Raw genomic sequence first — 24,754 nt, 5'->3', positions numbered from 1 at the left:
GTATTTAGCCATAAACAAATCTTAAAATGCAACAGCTAATAACCGCCTACTCCAAGTCTACAGAGGTAGCGTTTCAGTACAAGGATGTCTGCAAACCATCCTGAAGGGTTCAGCTGTGCAAAGGGATGAGATATAACATTTAAGATCAAGTATTACTGCACTAATGCAATATTTATTTCATATAAAAGTAATTGCACTCTTTTTTTCTATTTTTCTGATATCTTATTTTATCTGATTAGGTGGTTCATAATACAAAAGAGTCTGCAAAGCACCAAACAACAGTCTAGAATAAATCAAAGCACACAAAAAACGTCAATGTTCAGTGTAGCTGTTTTAGTAAGATACTGTAGTTTTAGATTTTTGAAAAGGCACGAAGCAGAAAGATCATGGAACAGTATGAAAATGTCACGGGCTGTTTTTGCTGGAGGGTATGCTCTTTAATTGATATGTCTTCTTCACTTTTGAGACTTAATAAGTCACCTTTTTAGACTGATCTCCAAAGAAATGTACATGTAACTACTGAAACTTAAAAATATCAGCTCTTTTGGCAGTGGATTTTTTTTTCTTTTGTCGGATCTTTGTACTGATGTTACAAGTACAGTGAGCCATGACTCTTTGGCACACTCGAAGGAGTTATTGCTGTAGATGCATCAAAACCAATACTTTTAACCGATGCATGTTTTTCTTTTACTCAAAATCATTATAACAGATCTGTTTCTTTGGTATCTCTATGCTGTTGTTGCAAGCACTACAATTTTAGACAACAGCAAAGTCCAACTTGGTTCTGTCCAAGTTTCAAAAGACCCAAGAGATTGCACTTAAAATGATCACAACACAAAAAGGTGATTTGTACACTGTGTAGAGTTTCAGCGATATACTACAGCAGCATTGTGGAAATCATGAGAACCTGGGGAGAAACACACACACACACACAGTATTTGGTGCAGAGAACGATTACAAAATAGAAGAAGTTGCTTTAGTTTGTCTGTGTTAGTTAAATATTCACTGTTTCCATGTTGCATGTTGTTTATTATACAGGCCAAACTTTTTCACTTTGTTAAAGGGTTTAATTGAAACCCTTTGGAGCTGCACAGCTGATATAATAAGCCCTAATATTTTTATCCTGTTGGAGTTTTAGTTTAACCCTACAGTTTTGCACCTTTATATGTAAACCTTGGTTTGCATTGCATAGTCTGTCAAAATACAATGAAATGAAACAATAATTTTTGCTTTATTGTTGGAAAATGATAATTTAGTTTAATCAACTAATTGGTTAAAGACTCATCTGAGATTTACAGAAAAATAGTCATTATGGAGCTATAATTTACCACACCCCAAGGATAAGAGCAAAAATGAAAACAAATGAACCTAGTTACCATGCTACCTACTTTACAGTAACAAGTGGTTAAGAAACAGTTCCAAATTTATCTTTGCATCCAGGATGCATTCACTCTTGCTCAAACCCAGGGTGCAGTCTTTTCAAAATGCATCACAAGAATTGCAATTAGCAATTAAAGAATTCACAAAAATGTAAATTTCAACAATCTCAACATAACATAACTTTTTTTTGCCAGATTTCTTGTAATAGCTCAAGGTTGTGTTGTAGTGTGTTAGGTTATTTTAGGTTTGTTATTTCAGCAGTTAATTTTAAAATTAGCAATGTAGCATCAATCTACTACAAGTTAATAGCAGCATGCTGTTGCTAAGGCTGCACAGTGGTGTAGTGGTTAGCACTTTCGCCTTGCAGCTAGAAGATCCCCGGTTCATGTCCCGGCCTTCCCAGGATCTTTCTGCATGGAGTTTGCATGTTCTCCCTGTCCATGTGTGGGTTTTCTCTGGGTACTCCAGCTTCCTCCCAAAGACCACAAATATGCTGAGGTTAACTGATTATTGCACATTGCCTGTAGGTGTGAATGTGAGAGTGATTGTTTGTCTCTGTATGTAGCCCTGAGACAGACTGGCAACCTGTCCAGGGTGTCCCCTGTCTTCGCCTTAAGTCAGCTGGGATAGACTCCAGCTCCCTCAACCCTTACGCGACCCTAATGAGGATTAAGCGGTGTATAGATAATGGATGGATGGATGGATGGATGCTGTTGTTAAGATTCTGTATCGAGTCTTCAGTTATACTTGGAATTACAAACTTTCTTTCTAGAAGGTCATTTTCTGTCTCATTTTTTTACATCTGTATATTTGAGAGATAATGCCACTGCTAATCCCTTGCAAGGTCAGTGCTTGTATTGGATGATTATCCCCCACTGTTTATTCATACTTCCTGCTGATGTCATTTCCTCCTGCTGGCTCCCACCTTTGACCTGTCATTTACCACCTATCGTAATCAGGGTTTACTCCACCTTGGTGGCTGCTGTCCAAGAGAACATCCCCATCTTTATCTCTGTAGGATTCCTCTGCTTACAGGAAGGTTACTGGAGTATCTAAATGCAAAATCTATTTGTACTTAAAGGTCATTTTTCATTTAGATTCCTGAAATCATCTTTCATTTTCTCCTCTCGCTCTACGCTCTTCATTGGCTCCTGAAGTCAGTTTATTCACTGTCGTTGTTTTTCTTCCCCTCTCTCTGCCCATATGATGCCCTCTCATGCTGTTACTTCATTGTTTGACAAAAGCACTGTACATCACTCAGTTGACAGGGAATGGCTATAATACATAATGCATTGGCCATGTTTAAATGGCTTAGCTTATGACTCCGAAATGTGTTTCAGCGGCAGTTCTGGCATAAAGCCACAGTGTCACACAGAATGCTGTCTATCCCCGCTCATCATTTGATCAATGGCACTGATAAAGCAGAGAAAACCCCCTGCCATTGCACTGACTGTGTGTGTGTGTTTTAGTGTGTATGTACATGATTATATGATAAAAGGCATATGCAAATTGCTGCTCTTTAAACATAAAAGGCAGTGGGAAGTTGCCGTCTTGGCAGCGGCATGATTTACTGCAACACAGCACATGTGCTTCATTCAGCATGTGTCTGTTTTGTATAATGTGCACAATCTGCATGGGATTGTTCACTTGGCAGCGAGGTTGTTGCCCCCCACCTTGAAGCCATAACTTTCCTTAGTAAAAGACAGAACTTATGTTCTTAAAGTGTGTCTCTTAACAACCTCTTGAATAATTTCACAGTTATTTTGGAAGCCCTTGTATAAAAGAAAAATTGCATCTAGTGTTAGGAACGGCCTTTTTCCTCTTTTTTCAGTGTTAGTTTCCAGACCTCTAATCATTATCGAATAATTACTGCATTTAAGCAAGTAATGGCTTTTTGGTGGGCTAGATTAATGGTGGTGAATCTGTTTTAGTGAATCATTGTAAAAGCATATCCAGACGCTATTATTTCATGCTCCTGTAAAGCTCATTATAAGCATGCTGTAATATTAACAGTAACTTTATAAAGTTATTCTACAAATAAAGTGTCCTAAGTGAAGCGTACCATCCTGTTCAGGCTTTCACCAACAGATGGAGGCTGTTCTTTAAATTTTTTTTCCTTTTTTTAAATAAAAGAAAATTATATTTGTAATGAAGGCTGGATCACTTTGGAAAGCTAGCTGTATTGTACGTTTGTAAGTCCTTTCACTTTTTGCTTTGATGAGGCAGGATAAGTTTTTTCAACTTATTACTTCTTGTGGAAAATGTCTCAAGGCACATTTCTTAAAGAATAAATTAATATTGTTTTCAATTAGTTGCTCAAAACAAATCAAACTGACTATTTGAAATGACTTCAGGCTACCAACTGAGTAGCCCTGGCTTATGAGTTCAGGTTAATGAATGAAAAAAACAGGTGAACAGTGATTAAACTCCTGGGGCTGAGATAAAATAGATGATTAACTATGTGAATCCATTTAAAGTTAATTGAAATTTTAAAATGCTCTATCAGAATGAAATATTGCTTCAAGATGTAACATATGTCCCCTTCAATGTGCCGACCGTACTGTGCAGATATTGTGATTGGTCAAAGCTATTGTAATTATAGTAAAATATTAAAGAACAGGTTCACAATTTTTCAAGTCTGACAACTCAGGTGCTGATATGTAGGCAGGTTAAGCTTGCTGTAATCGCTCTTTCTGTCCACAGTGGATGATAAGAGATCCTCTCCTGATTTCAGTGTAAATAATGAAGCACAAATACAAAAGTGTATGGAAAACTCTATCTGTTAAATCAACTTTAGCTTTAATTTAGATGTATGAGATGTCTTACATTTGATTATATACCACTTTTCACAGAAGCATGCAGCCCAAAGTGCTTCACAGAGCAAAATTTAAAAAAAAAATCTAGACAACAGTAAATTAATATTTGCAAGAATAAAAATTCTAATAATAAACAAGTCAATGGGTAGAACAGTAAATGTAAATGTTAAAATAAATAATTTAATAAATAAGGTGCTACAAGTAGGATATACAGTTACTCCAGATTAAAAGCCGGAATAAGAAGACAGTTATTTAATTTCATTTAAAATATCAGGAGTTTAACATTTTAATAATGAAAGGTAGTGCCTTCATACTTAAGATGCACAAAAATGGATGTAGAGAGGATCAAGGTTATTATTGAAGTCGATATATAGTAAAAAAGATACAGTAGAAAATTCCGTCTTTGTGCTTTTTAGCTATTTTACAGCTGAGATAATGAAGTGACACGAACAAAAAAAAAAATGGTAATTTTCCTCTAAAAAGATTGTGACTTTGGACGTCATTCACTTGATTTCTCTAACATCCACCACCGAAGTCTCATGCTAGCTTTAGATAACATATTCAATACATTTTACCATGCAGTGAGGTCTGTGGATGTTTCAGTGACCAGGAGGAATGATTACAACTACTAGCCTGAGATTAAATCCTTTAACGGGTTCAGTTATGAATCCTGGGAGCCTTTCAATGTCACCATGATGGTCTTCTAATCAATAATAGGCTATTGAATACACGCAAAAAAACAAAATCTCCCCTTTTAACTCTCATGCCTGCATCCTGACTCCATTCTAGCTCTCTGCTCATCGCAGCATCACATTCCTCTCACACTTGTCTCCACCTTGGTGTTTGGTACTCAAGTCCAAACACGCCTCACATCGCTTTACATATTGTAATCTTTCTTTTTTTCCCCCCATCCTGCTCCTATCCTCTCTCCTTCTCTTATCAGTCTGTCCTGTAAAGCTTCATTTACAGAGCAGCCCTAATCAGATGTGTACCAGTGGAGGGCAGTTTGTGAGAGCAGTGTGTGGCCTGATAGATAGCAAGGCTTAGCAGAAGGGGAGCGCATTGTAAGCCCTCAATTATATGCCTGACACCCAGACACTGGAAAAGAGCGGGCGGCCTGTTTGTGTTTTTGCTCATGGTTGTGACTGTCATTTTTGAGTGTGTTTCGGGTGTGTGTGAATGGCTTTACATGCTTATTCTAGTGTTTGCTGAAAAGAGTGTGTGGAATGAAAGAAACGCTCACAGAAAAACTGATTGTAGGAGCACCATGTCATCTAAGTAAGGAGTTAGTGAGTACATACCAGGAGTACTGTATCTCAAGGTTTAGCCAGGCTATACTGAATTTGATTAAAGAGCTCATGTTATGCTTTTTTCACTTTCCTTTAGTGTGTTATAGCTTTGCTTTTCTGTGCATGTAAAAGGTCTGCAAAGTTGGAAAACCCATAGTTCACTCCAAAATGAACTATTCTCTCCCACAGAAAACACTTTTCTTACCTGCCTGAAATGCCTTGTTTGAAGTCGAGGCTCTTCGTCCATTACTTATTTATGTCACCATGTAACAGATTTACATAATGGCTGCCTGGCGGCTAGTTTGACACACCGTCAAACAAAGAGTGAGCAGCTTTCTCTCAGTTTTGCCAGCTTTACTTCACTAGAGCTGCTTGTTACAGGGCCAAATCTCTCAGCCTGTAGTATGTACTAGAGCAGGGGTTATGATATATCACTGTTTCTTTGCTTTAGTTAGGCCAGAAGGCCAATCACAGGAGCTAAAATGGAGCATTTCAGACGGGATGAGAGAGCGTCCTGCAGGAATGTGAAAATAAAGTGTTTTTTGAACATTTGAACATGTCAACCTTTTCTGGTGTATATCAAAAATGAAATTATGGATGTGTAAATGAGCATAGTATGACCTTTTTAACAGTAACTGTATATTGTGTGTGTGTTCCAGTTGTGAACATGTTAAGAATCAGTGACACAGAAGTAAAAACAGCTGCTCTTGTGTCCGTGTTTGTGTGTGGTATCGCAAGAACAAAGTCCCTTAAAATCTTCAAACGCCAAAAAACAACTAGTTGCACAATATGTCCAATCTGACAAAACTAAAACCTTGCAGTTTTCTCACACAGATGGGAATCCATTACAGATATCCATCATGTAATGTAGCCAGAGAACATGAGATTAGTGTAAATGAAATAAATAACAGATCATTTTTTGACTTGGACATCTCATCCCACTGGGTGATTTTAAGCTTTCAACTCTGTTTTGTTTTTGTTTTTTTAAAGATGTCTGCCAATGTTTCCAGTCTTTCAAGTATTTGCTTGTGTGTGACTATCCATGTTTCTGCACTTACTGCCATTGCTGCACTCAAGTCTCTATTGCAAAACAGATCTTGATGAGATTATGTGATTAAATACAGGTTAAGTGGTGCAATTTTAACTTATATAATATTGCTACCACTTTTGTTCTCTCCATTTAAACTTACTAACATTAACAGATGAAGTGAAATGCATGAGTGTTCTCCAGAGTTTTCACCGGCACTCTTTATAATAAGTGATATTTCAAACTAAACAGCTGATTTAGGCAGGTTAGAGGTGAGTTTGAATTATAAAAGATCTGCAGTATGTAAGCCTTACAGTTGAACAATATCCAGCAATATAATGTAAGGATGTGTAAGTGAAATTTGAATGAAACCTTCATGCAAAAGCTCTCTGCTAACAATGTGGATTGCAGGAAGGACATGTACAGTGTTCCATTCCACTTTCAAGGCTGTTCAAAGCTTATGGCGAGGCTCTGTAGCATTGGGCCCACAGAGACACCAGGATGGACTCAGATAAAGAATAAAAAGGTGAGCTCGCGAGAGCAAACAATGAATTGTTCTTGAACATTTCTGCTGCTGAGGTTCACTGCTTCAAGGCTGCCTACCTCGGCAGATAGAATATTCATTTGCTCTATTGTCCCACAGAGGCGTCTAAACCTTAAGTGAAAAATCACAGTGCAACTCGACCTTGCTTTTTCGCTTTGTTTTCTTGCAGCCTCCAGTACAAATGCGAAAGCTTTATTTGATGCTACTAATACAATAGCTTTTGGTGTTGACCTGTAACATCTAGCTGTTCCTAGAATTCCTCAATTGCCAGTAATTACAAGCAAAATACTGTTAGTTTTTGTATTCAAGGGCTTGATCACTTGTGTCTGAACTTGATGCACTGAACTCCCAATGTTCTGCATTACTGAATCTCAAAGTTTCAAGGTGATGTTGCTTTTTACTACCAGGAATGCATCGTTATCTAACTGCTTTTACCCATACTTAAGTGTTTGTAGGCAAAGAAAGTGATTAAGTTTAGTCAAAGCCAGTGATACAGGTGTCATTCATAGGCTTTCGTGTTTTTGTGAGACAAGCATTTCAAAAGGACACTCCTACCCATGATATTAAACAAAAAAAAAAAAAAAGACATAATGCTCAACTTTGCTTTCTTGCTTTGTATAAAAAGTAAGCAGGAAATTGCCAGCTCATAAGATTTAATAAAAAAAACTATTTTTAATGGTGGCTAAGGCAGCGATTGTTTCAAAAATGTCACTCTGATATTCACACCTTTTCAACATCTTCCAAAATACGCCTTGCATTTGACAGTACACTGTTTCCTGTGTATTGTGAGAGACAAATTTGTGTTAGTTCAGCTTTCGGTGACAAAACATGTTAATTGTTATCAATCAATTGTTAATGATGTCAAACCCAAGAAATGTGGTAATAATGCACCCAGTGCATCATTAGGAGACACTGAAAGATGCTGTTTCTTGTCTCTCTTCCTTGTTCTGAAGCAGTGTAGCCTTGTAAGTAAACAGCTACAAGCTAGTTGTAGGCTATGCTTTCATCGATACATGGACTATTAAAAAACAAAAAACACACATACATATATTCACAGTTTTTTGTTCTGTCAGGGGATTGCTTTCTTTTTTTTTACATCTACTGCTATACACTACTGCAATTTAGCCAAACAAATGATGAAATAATATGATGGTATAGGCTCTATTGTATGACCGAGTTAACTTGAAGAGCACTCAGGGAGCGTAGTACTCCGCCAAGGTTGCTCATTCCTTGTATCATTTCCAACGGATAAGTCCCAATAAGTCTGCAGTGGTCGATTTGTAGTAGGATCGCAATCATGTGATCGTCAACAGGCAGCTGACATAGTGTTCACTTGTTGTCATAGTTACAGTGACGCCAAACTGTTATCAGTGATACAGAAATCATGGATCCAGACTATAAGCCACATCACTACTCACTAATCATTTGGTCCTTGTGTCATTTCTAACTTTCCTGAAAATTTCTTGTAAATCCATGAATCTGTTTTTGAGTATTCTTGCTAACAGACAGACAAACCAACGGCGATCGTCACATAACTCTGCCGCATTTCTTGGCGGAGTAATAATGGAATCTGTTTTTTAAATGCTGCAATAAACAAATTAACTTCTTTTTGCATATGCCCATAATTAAAAAGAAAAAAAAACAAACATTTGTGAATTGTTACATTTTTGTGGTAAATGACTTTTTTTTTTTTTTTCTGGCAAGGCATTAATATTGAAATGCTACCCGTAAACAAATGGTAATGGGATGGCACAATAATATAACAACATAAGAGTAAAAGCACTGGTTATAAATGTTTCTACAAATATGCAGTCCTGTGCAGATTTAACCTCAAATATTATATGGACATGTGTCTGGCTCTGTGATCTGCGTGCCACTTACTAAAGCATGTCATTTTGTGTTTGTGTGTTTCCTTTCAAAATTGTGTCTAACTGCTCTGATACAGACAGGTCTTCTTTTTGGTCTTGGTTTAGTTAACCATTCAATTGATCTGCCGAAACACCACCCTGTATGACACAAAGACAGCCTTTTAGGCCCACAGGTTGGCAGGAAACCAGCTATTACAAGGTCAACTTTGCCTTTATTACTTCTTATTAGTCTGCATTTATACCTCATTGGAGATGTTACATAAACACACACCCACATACATAGGCTTACAGAGCTATAAGCTCACTAAAATGGCAGTTGGGAACCTGCCTTGCGCCAATAGGCATGCCCTGGGGAGCTTAGGTAAACATTAGCTCGGTGTTTTTCTGTTTATTGTTTGGTTACAGGCTATGACATAGTCGGATTTTTTTTCCTGCTGCAGTGTCAGCACAATTTATGGAATGGAAATTATATTTCTTGTATGAAAACACTGCCTTAATACTGTAGCATTTGTGAGACATACATGGAATTGCATGTAGAGTGACTCAACCATACACGAGTGCGGACATTAGCAGTGTATTTGTAGCACTAATGACAATAAAACTTCATTTCGTAGCTGTAATTGCGGATATGTATTTTCCCCCTTTGTCTCTAAAGATTAGGTTTGTGAGACTCCAGGGCTCACCGATTGTTTTGAGTGTCTCTCTATTCTGACTGTGCTTTGCCGCAGGTGCTCCACAAAGTAGCCCCATTGGAATGCAGCAAACGTGTCTCCATTGGGGCGTAAGACACACTTTATCGACACCTATTTCCCCACTGCTGCGAGTACAATCAGAGCTATCTGAGTGGCCTTGACATCTGGCTAATACAATAACTGTAGACGCACAATACGTACTCATAAACATGCACATTCTTTCATTCTTCAGCGCCTTCAAATGTGGCCAGAGAGGAGGTAATAGGTAAGGTAAGGTGCTGTACTGGAGTGGTGAGAGTGGCTGTAACAGATATAGAGAAAATACATGGAAACTATGTTGTTTGTGTCTCTGTTGTTCAAAAAGAAAAAGGGTTTTATGGAGTTTTCAGTGTCTGAGTCCATTTTTCTATGCTATGCAGCCAATTATAAGGTACGTCCAAGAAGAAAAGATCTACTGTATTATCATCAATCCTGGCTGTTGTCCAGAGATAGACTCCCAGTACATGCATCAATAAAGTAGGATTAGGGGAAATAGAGGTAGAAATATGAAATGCTCAATAGAATATGGCATTTACATTGACAGTCAAACCATGAAATACATCTCTTTCTGGTTCTTACTCCCACTACGTCTCCCCCTCTCCTGTTTTACTCTTTCTTCCCACTTATCATTCACAGACCATGGTCCATTGCTAAGTGCAGGTGAAAAAAGCCATTAAGTCACTGGCTGGGAGGGTTGTGTGATTACGTGTGTGTGTGTGTGTATATGTGTGTGTGTGTGTGTGTGTGTTAGAGTGACAGGAAGACAGATTGCTGCCCATTCTGAAACATGACATTCTAATCGGTGTGCATGTTAATTAAGAGACTTTATTGAAATGTTTCTTGTGGCTGCAGCAATTGGAGGCTTAATGAATGAATTTTGCATGTTTTATCCATGCAGAGACGTGTGTGCGTGCGTGCGTGCGTGCGTATGTGTGTGTGTCTCTGCGCAGTAAAATGCCTAGCGATAATAAAAAACCTTTAAAATCTCTGCTTGATTCACTCTTGTTGTTCACATCACTCCGCTATTTCCTTTTACTTCCCCCCCCCCCCCCCCCCCCCCCTTCCAGACTTGTTTCCTTTAATATTCTCCTCTCAGTAATGAGGTAGAAAGTAGTTTGGTATGTGAGTGAGTTCTGCATTTGGTTTGATTCATTTCAATTCTTTTTTTCTTTTTTAAAATTCCAGCAGGGAGTCTGGTGGCGAGACTTGTGAACAGGCTTCACTGACATTTGGAAAATATGTTAAATATCCACCATATGCTCTGGTTAGAGGCAGTATGGGAAGATTTTGTGTGTGTTTGTGTGTGTATGCACCAGCATTTATGTCATCTGGGTGTTTGCGCATGTGCTCTGCGAGACACAATGAAATGACTCTAATGGACACTTCACTGCAGTTCAAACAGTGTTTTTGTCTTGGGAACACAATTCCGTATGCCTTTTGTACAAATTCATAAAATATGCATCATATGATGACCTATAGTCGCTTTAATGCAGTAGCAGAGGTTAAACATTCTGATTTAAATACTAGCAAACAGCTGTGTGTGTGAGAGATATAATCTAAAATCCACTATAACCCCAAACATTATTAAGTTAAGTTTGCTGCACTTGTGTCGGTGCCGGATTCTCACTTAAAATTATTAGCTGACTTGCTGTCACAGTTTGACTTCACTTGAGCTTCGCCCTCCAGTGATGCTCTGTATATATTTCCACTCTATTACACTATTACTACATTTAATATTTTAACATACGTGCTCAACAAATTATTTTTGGGCTATAAAGCTTATTAGGGGCTATCTCTAAAGGCACGTTACATACAGAGTTAATGAACAGACGTTATTAAGTGTAATGCAGTTTGATGCAAATTTATCTAAGGTAACATAAAGTGATGGAGGACGGACTCCACTACAGTAACTAAATGTGTTTAAACTTTAAAACAAAAAACTGCATTTCAGTGAGTTTTATAATCTTACTTCATGCAAGTAAATGAGTCAGGAGATTAAAAAAAGTGGGAGACCTGGGGAAACTAGAAGAAATGCTGCTCTGGTAAGTTCTGAGAGTAGTCGAAAGCCACACAAACATACAATCGTGTCAATTTCTAGCTAGCTTATGTTAAATATCTTTAAAATGTGTGTATTGGCTGTCTGAGGCAAGTCAACACACACTGCACAAACATCCAGTTGTCACCTTTTATGAGAATTTTCTGCTTTCTGTCTGACCACATCTTAACAAGGTCCTGGCAAAGAAGACCGTGCTGTCTTTCTTCTACATGAGGCAGCATCCATTGCCTTTGTTTGTGTGTTTCCTGTCCCCAAGCAACACCACCATGAATCAATTTTTCATACCAATTATCGTGTTAAAATAGCAAAATTTCTGCCAGTAACCTTGGATCCATTGAGTGCGTTTTAATAGTTTGGTTGACCTTCAAAAGTCACAATAAGAGTACATTCTAACATTCATCTCACCACAATGGACTCAGCTCCTATTGGCTGCCTCGATCAAACCCCAAATATCAAGGAGATTTTTCTCAGGTAACCTGTGTTGTAGAAGGAGTGCTTAACCTGGGGGAGCTTCTCAAGGCTTGTACCTTGAGAGGGGCTGGCAGGTGCATTAAGAATTGTCCCCCACTGAGTTAATCCAAGGCAAGCATATGTGCAGTACTGCCAACAGAGGTTTCAGAGGTTCTGGAAAGAGAGAAGAGTTCATGCCATAAGATCTGTTCTCTCTTCATTTGCAGCTTCTATTAAAGAGAAATCTGTCACATTGTCCTCTCAGCTGCCATGTGCCACAAATCTGTTCCAATATGGGCTTTGAGGAAGATTGGTTTTCAACCACCCTCTGCTGAAACATTTTCTACAGGGACTGAGGTGCTAGCATCTTGTGATAAGTGAAGTTACTGGTGGTTCTTGACACCATTTCAAACAAGCCGTTAAAGCTTTTGGGCAGTGTCTTTATTTTCCAAGCTTTTATAAATTCTTTTAAAGTGCCACCTCCAAATACCTGTGAGCCCCAGCAACTTCAGAGACTGTTTCCTTTCTCGTGCTACCCACTCATGACATTTCAGGTTTAAATAAACTTTACAGACTCCACTAGTATACTTGTCAACTTCACTTTTCTTTATACAGATTAACTTTATGCTCACTTTTCATGAAGTGAGTAAATGCAGTAGAGTCAGGGCACTTTCAGACAGATAAAAAGAGATTACTTTGTGAAAACACATTTCATGAATTTTTCTTGTTCCATATAGTCTGTTTACTAGATGCAGGTTGCAGGTATAACTCTGCTATTGGCCAATCATTTTAGTCAGCACTCCTTCCCCTTCCACTACCTGTGTGTTACCATTTTCTTCGCCCCTGGAAACAGCAACAGTACCCTCCGGGCAGCAACCTATTTGAATCATGCAGCAAGGCACCGGTCAGTATTTTTGAGGAAACATGAAGCCACATTCTTTGTTTAGCTCCACCCATGACAACTGTGATTGATTTAAATACAAACAAGCCAGAGCTTTTTTTTTTACATCCACTATAGCAGAATGATAGTGATGTGTGGCCACACCTTGATGTTATACAGAATGGGCTGGCAAGATGAGACTAGGTAATATTGAACAGGCTTGCCAAAGTTGAATGAGCACATTTTTGCTAATGGATAATTGTGAATAGAATTTACAAGTGGCCTAAATAATACAATATGCAATGTTGCTTAAAATTAACTTAAGTTTCCCCTGTTAGATTTTAAGATTTGCAGCGCATGATAGATTTGTTGTTGCTTCATCGATTTCAAGTAAGGGTATAGGCCACTGTCTAGTGTTGCAATTATCCCCCCCACCCCCGTACATGTTTGTTTTTTTGCTGTTTTCTAATAAATAAATGTATTAATGTAAGCATAAATGACAAGTGGCTCACTGTCCTGAATAGGCCTTGACCAACATATTATTTTCCCCATGTTTCCTCTACACAAAGACCCACACCTAACCTCACCACGTACCTCCCTTTACAAACATTTCGAGCTAATGGATCTTGGAATTGACTGCATTCTAATCGAAAATTATTGGACATTTTGTTTTTTCAAGGGCTCTTTCATGGACAGGCCCTCAGCCAGGTTATGTGGGTTCAGCAGATGGAGGACATAGGGGATGGTGACTGACAGACCAGGGACAGGGTGACAAACAAGCTCTATACGCAGACTAGCTATTGATTTCAGCTCAGAGGTCTCTGCTTGATATGGTAGCAGTCAGGGTCAGTCAGCCACCTAAGCTAGAGCTAGCAGGCTATTAGCCTGGAAAAGGAGATGCTGGAGAAGACAATATTCGTGTCATGGTCAGAATCAGGGATATGATATGTGCACTGCAGGTTTATGATATCACTGCCACTGCAAACAGTGCAGAAGGCACAGAGGGATCTCACTGCGTTCTTTCCATAATGCTTACTGACCGCTATTTTTTGTCTTCGGGCAACTTTCTTATGGTTATTGAGCTTCTTTCAAAGGATTTTGTGCTCTGAATGGAAATGCAATTGTATTGCTTAAACTCCAGCTGCTTAAAAATCATGATCATAAATCATTTATAATTTCACATTAAAACTGGTGGAATACAGTTTACAATAATGTTATGTGACATAGAAAGCTTACAGCGCTGGAATTTGCTCCATGACTACTCCCCTGTTTGCTTGCATGATTAACTTCACGTGTTGCCAGGGAGAACAACTGTATGTCGTTACCTAGATGGTTTTCTCGAGGTAATTGCTTTTTTCTTTACATCACTCTAGTTTGCATTTTTAATACAGTTTTCAGGAACAGTATGAGCGCCAAAGGTTAGAACTGAGGCAGATTGTTAAAACCAGAGGGGTTAGCTGGCCCTCTGTATGATAAGGCCTCTTTCTTTTTTCCTGTCCAACCAGGCACTTTATTTGGCTTGCAGTCACTACCTTAGCGTGGTGATAAAACTTTGCCTCAGCTAGGTATGGCAAACACACTGTGACTTGTTTTAATAAGGGAAATGTCAAACACTGAGGCTTTATATTGTGTTTTGTTCTTGTCAGCAATGAGATTTTGACAACAAATCAAAAAATATGCACATGTATATTTTGTTTGCATGGATCCATGATAAAGCCGTCTCACATGATTTGGTTCTTCCATCGCACCCCTAATGACTAATGGCGAGTGAGTTCCAATGTAAACATACGGAGGCCAGGTTATGCAGACAGAACAATCTAGCCTGTTATGTCAATTAGCATGAGGTTTATGTCAGCCGCACTCACGGCAGCTGTCTGCAGCCTATGGAGGATGGGATTACAGGACTTACGTTGCTCTACCTGGCAAGACACCTTCCTCTATACAGCATCAAAGACAGCTCTGATGCCCTCAGCATTTCCATTTGTTTTGTAGAACTCATTACAGTGCCTTGTGTTTTTTAACATGCGACCCTCTCATTACCTCCAGTTGGCTGCCGCTGCTTTGATCTATGACAGTGTACTGTGACTGCTCTGTGCTGCTGCTGTAACAACATATTTTTTAAATAGGGGTATTAGAGCTGAAATTACATCTGTAGGTTTGATTAAGGTGGATATGGTCGAAATGTCCTCGAGTCAAAGCGAAGCTGACCCCTCACTCACCTTGTTAGTGAGCAGAGGCTCATTGCGCAGCATCTCCGGTGGATTTTCTCATGTGAAGCCAGTTGATTTGTTGCGTCTTAAACCCCTAAGAAACCCTTACAAAATGCAGCTGAATAAACCCTGAACTGGGGCTACAGTGCAGGCAGCACTCTTTTATGGAAGTGACCAGCGGGCTGATGAGATGCAATTGGATTGCATATCTGAAACACTGATGGTAGCATTATTTTATAGAAGCTGTTTTAACTGTGCCTTGGAGCTTTGCCAGGTGGGTGTCTTAGTGTAGGGAGTTACAGTCCTCTGGGCCCGAGTTATATGTCCTTGTCCAAAGGAGTAGGAGGGGTCAGCTTTTTATGTACTTTAATGATGAACAGATGAAAAAAAAGTGAAATAAAGTGAATTCCTATACTTTTTGATGTATGGGGTTGTTTGTGATGCACAACGTCCAATTTAATCAAAAGTGGTTGTATTTTACATTAAAAGCTGACATGGATCGGCTGGTTTTTAAACAAATTAGATGCCGGGCTCATCTGAAATGTGTGCCGGACAGTCTAGGAAATGTGCTTTACGCTGGTATAAGCATCCACTGCATAAATTAATGGGCCTTGAATGTTTCCCCCCCAAAAGTTAAATGGATTACCACTTAGGCATAGCTTTGTCACACAGGCCACACAAGCTCCACGAAGGAAACAGGCTGAACATTTACGTAAAGGCACAATTTTCACACTTGCTTATTAAGTTATATAATTGGAAAATCTGCAAGAATAATGAGTGAAGTTAATCTGAAATGTGGGAAATCCATGTGTGCATACTGTAAAATACACACTGTAGCAGCACTGTGGTACATATTTAAATAAAATGCAGTACATTTCATCGGTGCAACATTTCATCAATGAGTTGGCCTTTGTTTAACACCAGGAGTGGGTTTAAAAGTTGAGTCTTTGGGTCAGTAAGGGTTAAATGATGCATAGACTGGTGTCATCTCTCTGACTCTGATCCCACTTCTCTGATTGCACACTCACTTTCCCTTATCTCTTGTTCTTTTGCCCCTGCTAGGTTAATATGCTACTCCCTACTTACATTATGAGACAGATCTCACTAAGGACAGGCCTGCCACTGTGTCACACACATAATACCCACATGAATGTGCTCACACACAGCTACTGTCAGAGTAATTCTTCCTTTTTTGACCTTGACTAGTCCGTTGGCATCTTGACTTATGCTCACTGTGAAAACCTGTTGGCTGTAATTAGCCCTGTAGATCTTTATTATGTGTGAAAAATCCATTGTTTCCTCATTCTTTTTAGTGTTGTGTATTTCCACTGTCATCTAGGATTTTTGCACTTTTTCGGCGCTTTAATCAGAGGAGAGAAGGACAGAAACAAACAGTGAAGATGAGCTGAAGAGAGACACGTAGGCTGCACCTGAGAACAGGTTTTGAAGACAAATGGCAGAATGACAACCTGTGATGTTGGAGAAAATAGAGGCTAAAAATCCTGACATCAAGACAGTGGTTTTCAATTTCTACGACATGGAGAGTGACAGAAATAACCCAAGTTAGCGTGACTACAGAGGGTGGAATAGTGATTTCAAATAGGCTGAGGCTGGGAGGCTTTTATATGACGAGTTACAGTAGCAGCACAGCGCCAGGGCCTCATGCTTTTACGATGGAGTCACAGTTTTCAATGGGCCAGTCCATTTTTCACAGGGACGAATTGCTCCTGACAGTCCAATGGCTAGGCCAACATTTCGCAAAATGTAAAAGGTCTGGCGCAAATGAGGTCTGACCTTATCAATAGCTGGGACCCATCCATCTAAAAGCAGACCTCCTGTCGCCTCATGCAACAAGGCTGCTTACCTTCTCTCCCCTCCCTTCACGGCTGCTTTCCATCTCTGAATTGCTCACTCACTGCTGTAAGGTTCGCTGTATCTAAGCACGTTTTTCTCTGGCCCTTTCTGTCTTGGACTGTGAATTGGTCCCCATCTGGTTGCTTGTTTATCCATCCGCCACTTGCAATATCTCAGAGACTACTCACTGGATTTTGATTAAAGCCGGTAGAATGATGCATTTCTCATCTTTGATCCAGCAGTTTCCTAATTGAATTGATTGCTGGAAGGTAGGGTGAGCATTGTATGATTATTTGCTCACTGGGTCATAACCAGCATCTTAAAAACACCTTTTTCAGCTTAATAAAAATTGTGTTAATGAATGCTTCCTACTGGTGTTGTTTTAAAATTTACATGGATTGTGGAAAATATCACTGAATTTACAACTCAGAGTTCATTTTTTTGTTTTTGATAAAAGAAATCTTACGCTAAAGTCTATCCATCATGACTTGGTATCAGTCCTGCCTTTTGTCCCTTATCAGCACCAGCTTTACTTATATTCATTTCATTATCCCTTTCCTGCTTTCTCAACTAGCACCATTTCTTCCACAAGTCTCTTACGTTTGAGCCTGTGTGATCCAGTTTACCATTACATCCATCATGCAGATTCAGACTGGAGCGTCGCCCATATGCCAGAGTACGTGTGAGTTCACATGTACAGTAAATGTACTGTGTGTATCTTTGTAAAAGGTACGCAGCATTCTTGATGAATTATGCATGATTGTCAGGGGACTAACAACAATGGTATCTGGAAGCCTTTGCTGCTAGAAACAAATGCATTAAAGACGCTGCCCTACAGCATGCTGCCATAAACGCAGTGAGCAGAAAGATGGTAATGAACCAGATCATTACAGACGCAATATCGTTTTAAATGAAGGGATAAAAACAGAAAGGCTAGACTAAAGGGTCAAATTTAGAAGTCTCCAATCAGTCCCTGACATCTTAGGTTCTGGCATGTTATTTACTGAATAAAACATTTTAGAAACAACTGAAACAACATTAAATCGTTGTATTGTACACGACTGTTTGACATCAGCAGCAGAGGATAAAATGTGAACTAGATGTAACGATTTGGCCTGATACTGATGTCATTTGCTTCAAATTGCAATTCCTTTCTTTCTCTTCCACTGTTCTGTGTCACTCTAAGTGAACCTAAATCTGAGATAAGCAGTGCATTCACACTGTTGTTTGCAATTTGGTCTATTTCAAACACTCTTTTGTTGCATGCCTGCATTTTGCCAGATTGCAGTTGAGCAATCCCCTAAAGCACACATGTTATCTTGTGTGGTGTTTCTGAGAGGAGAAATAGTAGGTCAGTATTGGTTATTCTGTACATACTCCCTTTTCCAACAATGCATTGGAAATTATTATAAATCATTGTTAAAATTGCTTTGAAACATTAGCAAACCAAATGTTTTACATCAGCCTCACCAGGGTTCAACTTAAGACCTGGCCTTCAAATGTGTTGTCAGTTGAAAGGATCCTTTGTAAAATGAACTTGGTCTGTGTCTTGTTGCAAATGTTGTTAATATGTTGTATTAGCAACTGCATGCTAAACTAAGCCGAACAAAATAGAACAGACCTGTGCTGAGCTTGGCTGGGACTTTGGGCCCTCCCCGAGGAAAGCCAACCAGCTTACACAGTCAGATCTGCACCAACTAGAGGAGACACTTTGGACAAGTTAAACAGTGATAAATCTGCATGCCAGTATGATTTAAACCAAGGTCGCTGCTTTCTGTCGACGGTGTGTCATATCGCCGCCTCCGCAGGGCTCATATTGTCTGCCACGTGGCTCTTTAAGAAGCAAGGGATGATGAAAGAGTGAGAGGTAAGTGTGACAGGCTTAACTCGTGGAAGAAAAAGAACGAGCTTTGATTAATTGCGGTAGAGGTGATTGTGAAGGGAGATGCCGAGGGGTGAACAGGTTCTCCATTAGGTGTGTATGTGTAGGTGGTATTGGCTGTTGGTTTGGGTTTGTATTTACACGTGAGCAAGTATCTACTAGGAAAGTCACCATTACATAAACAATATGTGGATGGAAGCTTAAATGAAAAGAATAAATAACAGCAATGTTGGGACTTTGTTGGTTAAAAAAAATCAAGGTTTAACATTTCTGAAAGAATACACAAATTCAAAGAAATGATTGTGTGCCTGTACTCTCCTGTCAGTCCGTTGCAGTCTGAAATACAACATATCAATTGCAGTCAAGGTAACCGGTAGTCAAGCTCACTGTCCCAGGTTACTGTGGACAGCTGTGGCTCAGGAGGCTCAGGTGGTGTCCATTAATTGCAGGGTTGGCAGTTCAATCCCAGCTCCTCCTGTCCACATGCCCAAGTGTCCTTGGCAGGAGAACACCTTTCATGGCAGCTCCATTTGTGTGTGAGTGTGTGAGACAAATATCGTAAAGCCCCGTGCAAACTGTAAAATACAAAGGTAAAAAGGAGCGACATAGGTGCAATATATTTACTGTTTACTTCAGCTTGTACTTGCATTTGTAGTTTAAGACTTCAAGTCAGTGCCGTTGTTTCAGTTATATGACAGTAAAATGAAAACACACAATTAGCAAGTGTGCTAATTAGGGAATCAGTTTCAAATTGACACTTGACTCTAAATCATATCTCCAAAAATCAAAATTGATTGCTAAAATGCCTCAAATACCCTTTAGCGTGACAGAAAAAGCATAAAAAACTTCAACTCAAACACAGTATATTGCAGCATGGTGGTTGTTGATTGTGCAAGATTTCAGCATGTTGCAGAACTGCACAGTAAATTCTCTCTCCTGTGTGTTGCGGCTGCGAGGCATGATGCTGCAGAAAGCAAGCAGACGTTGGTCTTCTAAATTTCCACCACTCTGCCTTGATGAATGATTCAACCTCACATGAGCAGGCTGCAGTTTCCCAATTCCCCAATCCGCCAACGTCTGTGCAACACAACTGTGGATGGGTAGAAAACATTGTTATACAAAATAACCCACCTCCCACACCCATACTCTGGACAGTTAATGTGGACCATTAGTGTACATGCAGGATAATTGGCCATTATGTTCTATTGAAAAGCAGTCCATCCAACAGTACTGACTGGTCCAGAGTGCACATTACATTAGATGAGCCCTTTCTTTTTTTTCCTGAGCATCAGGACTCGCAAGAGTTAAGGTTAATTAGAGGTTTGGGATTTGTGGGGGTTTTGGTTTTTGGTTTAAACACAATGTGGGAGGTTTGACTATGTATGTTGCTTATTGTTGTACAAGTCAAGGTGCACACAAAAGCTGATTTGGAAGAACGGAGTCGACTTCAATCTTAAAAGAACAAAAAGACCAAAATAAGTAGTTGGTAAAAAGCCCCTCTTTCATTTAGTGGCTGTGTTGCTGCCTACTGTTTGCCTACGCACTTCTGTTTTTGTGGGTTATCCAAGTTTGTTAGTGATGTGCTGTAGCTGCATCGGTAGCTGGCTCTTTCTTTGTTTTTTCCTGCAAACTCAAACTTCACACATACTGCACACAGAGGTGCCTCTGAATCATCATATACCCTTGGCTTCTCCATAATAAATGAAGGGTTTGATCAGCTACTGGGATCAATACCGTGCACACCCTGTGTGTTTGTACCTACTTGATATATGACCTCCAGCTGGTCTCATGTGTTTACCATCTAGCTGTTCATTATGTCTGTGTGTCTCTTTAAGGGTAATGTATGTGGAGACCCACAGATTTTGGAATATTTTAAATACAACTGCAGTATATGTTCTGTAACTGGTAACGGGTATCTGATAAGAGTTGTTTGTGCATAATAATAATAATAATAGTAGTAGTAATAATAATGATGAATTGCATTTTTAAGTGAGAAGAAGGAAGTGTTTTCCAGCAGAAACAAATAAAATGCTCTCCTGTTTTTTTGTTTTTGTTTTTTTTTTAAAAAGCTGCTTTGTCCTTACCTCTGGTCTGAAGTGACCATAAAATACAGTAATTGCCTCCTGACCTCTCTGTCCATTTTTCTCCACCCGATGCCTCCCCTGCTTTGTCAATAAGAGAATAATTGCATCTTTTCTTACAATGTAAATGCTGTGATGAGAGTCACGTTTATGTGTGTGTATTATTGTGCTGATGAGGAAGAAAGAAGGGAGTAAAATAAGAAGGAAGATCAAAAATGAAAAGAAAACAAGCAATGTTAGCGTAATCGCAGTGTTTGTTCTCAACAAGATCATTCACGTAAACCGTGTAGATCGGAAGAGTTTTTTAAATTTGAGGAAAGGGGGTGTATAAAGGGCTGAGTGGCTCAAATCAGACAGTAACAGACTTATAGAATTACTAGTCCACCTTCTCTACCTCGTCCTCTGTCAAACACCCAATATGCATGTACTGTAAAATGCAGGTCCTTTTATGTAATGGATGTGAATAATCAGCACTACCAAACTATAAAGCAACCTACACATCCAGTTTTTACTAAAGGTGTTTGGTGTAATCTGTAAGAGGAGCAGGTAATATGACCAAGGAAATTGCACTGACCGCACAGCACTCAGCTGCCACAGTTCCACACAATTTGAGGTCGTATAACTTAAAATGGCTCTGCTTGTCACGTATTGTGAGAAACTCCAGCCTGAATAAACTCAGTCTGCTGCATAAAATTTCAGGGATTGTTTTCCCCTTTTACTTTAAGACACAGGTATAAAAAGAAAATTCTACTAGGGAGATGCAAGATAACTAGCCAAACTGAAATTGTAGACTTAGAAATGTCACAGTTATGGTTAGGGCATCCTGGGAAGAAACCTATTCGCTTATTTCTCCTAAAACATTATTTTCTAACACTCCAAAAGACTTAATATTTATTTTAGTTTAATTGAAGTCACTGAGATTATTTTTTAAAATTTCATTTTATTTGATTTTTTATTTTTGCAATAACGTCCTTCAATCCCTGACCTGATTTTAATTTTACATTTTGTCTCCTTTATTCTATATTTGCTGTCCTGTTTGGTTTGTTCTAGGATTGTCTGACCTTCATCGACACATTTTATAGCATGTTTTGATATTCAGTAAACAAAAGCAAAAATGGTAGACATACTATACATACATCATCAGTGTTCCTGTTATTAAATCTCTCTGATTAAAGGAGGATCAGTTCATCTCTCTTTATAATGCATATGTGCATTAATATTTCTTCTTTCTAACTTTGTTCCAAATGAAATTAGAAGGCATTCATCTGGTCATTTTAATGCAATGTGCCTGCAGAGACATGCAGTATGTATTATATCATGAATAAAAGAAACTTGAGACTCATGTTTGTCAAAAAAGACAAAAAAAAAAAAGGATGTGTGGGGAAGAAGGTGGAGTCTTTGAAATTTTAGAGGTTTGTTTTCTCTCTTTCTGTCTTCAACCTGTTTCCCTTTCCATGGTTTCTTCATTCTTCTCTCTTCCAACTAACCTTCCTTCTTTCCAGTGGAATTTCGAGGACATGACTTGGTAGGTAGAATTAGTACAGTTTCTGAGAAGTGCGCTGCAGACAGATGTCTAAATGGCTGCCCACTGTTGGAAAGCAGGTAGAATAGCAATGAACTGTCATTGTCTAAGCAGAAAAGCTTGAGCTTTCTGTGTTTACAATGCTGACTGGATTTTCTGGCTCACAGGCAGAGAATCCGTGCGAGACACAAGCTATTGCTAATTGAACGCAGAGCCTGACTCACTAACTTGAATGATTGTTTCACACCCCAACCATAAATCCTTCTCCTCCACTCCCGAGGTGCAAATTGAACTCGACTCTTCCCCCCTCAGCATTCGTCGCTCTCATCTGTATGATTGTGGAGTGCTGCTTTGGCACTATTTTTTCTAATTAATAAGGGGAAATACAGAGATAAAGTAATAGGAAAACTGAGGCAATGGAAATATTACATGTCATTGCACTCTTAACAACTGCACTTTAGTTGTTGCTTGTACTGTCAATTGCAGCCTGGAATTAACGGCTGCTTTGTTCATTAATAACACATTAAAAACAAAGTGGCTGATGTGACAATAAAAATTATAAAGGGGGGGTTAAGAGAATGTTTTCTTTTGTCGGTGTGTATTTTCAGTGAGTACTGAATGCACTGATGTGACCACTAAAAATGTAGTAAAAAAAAAAAGTAGAAACGGACAAAATGAGAGTTTATGAATTTTTTTTTTTCAATGCTGAAAAAATACAGAGCTGCCGGAAACTTTTCCTAACAGTAGCTTGTAAATAACACTGGTCACTGTGTATACATACTGTGTACAGATGCTGCATATAGATTACCACTGGGATTAATGTGAAGGACAGCAGGAACTTAAGGCAAACTTTAACAAAAAGAGCAGAAAACAAGCCAACATGAACACATACAGGTGGGGTAAAAGAATCCGCAAGCACTAGAGGGCACTCTCTATCTCCCTACCCCACCAAACTGCTCCCACGCACACACACAAACACACACACCCGCGCACCCACACACACTCATGCACACAGAGAACATGCTGAACATTCAAATATGAAAGTCAGAATGAGATGTTCTCACAGCTACTAGGAGACAATCAATTTGAATTGTATTAATCAGTGCTTGCACTCAGGCCCTCTCTAGTTCACTATTCAATTACAACTGTTACATCTCATCCCATGCTTGCTCTGTCTCTCTCTCTCTGCTCTACTCTCTCGCTCTGTCTGGGTCTATATCTCTGACTCCTACTGTAGCCACTATCTATATTAATATTTCCCCATTGTTTTTTTCTCCTGCAGCATAGATGATAGATTTTAACCTAATGAAAAGCACTTCTGTCGAGATTGAAAAGCTCCTTAAACACATCACAGCAAAACCCTCTCGGTCTTTTTTCCTCCTTCTCTCCTCCTTTTTCGCTCCCTCATTCCACTCCTCCCACAGTACCGCCCTTCTCTTTTCCTCCCTCTCCTCACCCCATTTTCCTTATAGACATTTATACTTCATCTACTGCACCCTGTATGCATCTTGCTACCCAGAAATGCTTTTTTTATTCCACAATCCCATCCTATATCTCCTTTCCTCCCCCCTTCTTCCAATGCTAAATGGACTGCATTACTGTAATGAGCTGGTAATTTATGGAGGAGGAGTGCAGGACTTGTATCATTTGCCCATTGAGTGTTTGGCCTCCTCTTGCTCATCCACTCCCTCTGGAAACACATGCGTGCACTCTCAGAGCCAAGTCCAAACGCTCAGAGAAAAAACTGTCAAAAGTAAGTAGGAACATACTGTGCACGCACACGTAATGACACACTCGAAATGAACACCTTTCCTACCTCAGCCGCCCAGTCAAAGTAACACAACAGCTGTCGGCGGAGACGCTGGATTTGTTCAGCCACAATGCTGATGTTTACCGACAGACACATGCATTCTAGCGCACAAATAAATGTAAATATGAAAACCTATAAATTAAAAAAAAAACTGAGTTATGAGTGGAAAAGTTGGGGTGTGAAGCAGCCGCTACAGGCAGCTGCACAGATTCAAATTGGAGTGTATCTGTGCTGTCAGCTACAATGCAATAATGTGTCTTCAAACACTCATGATACTTTTTTAGAAACCTAACCAAACAACAGTTTTGTTTACGAATGGGTTGAAAATCCAAATATTCTTTGAAATTTGAAACA

General features: G+C 39.2%; 1 protein-coding gene across 2 annotated transcripts in view; it reads left to right on the top strand.

Moving 5' to 3' along the window:
* fbxl17 (F-box and leucine-rich repeat protein 17) overlaps positions 1-24,754 on the top strand; it is a 225,951-nt gene that overhangs the window by 168,592 nt on the left and 32,605 nt on the right. The gene's annotated exons all lie outside the window — the stretch shown is intronic.

Source organism: Amphiprion ocellaris, chromosome 6 (genome assembly GCF_022539595.1).
Source record: "Amphiprion ocellaris isolate individual 3 ecotype Okinawa chromosome 6, ASM2253959v1, whole genome shotgun sequence".
Taxonomy (NCBI): Eukaryota; Metazoa; Chordata; class Actinopteri; family Pomacentridae; genus Amphiprion; species Amphiprion ocellaris.
The sequence above is the reverse complement of the archived record's forward strand: the minus strand, read 5'-3'. Positions and strand labels throughout refer to the sequence as shown.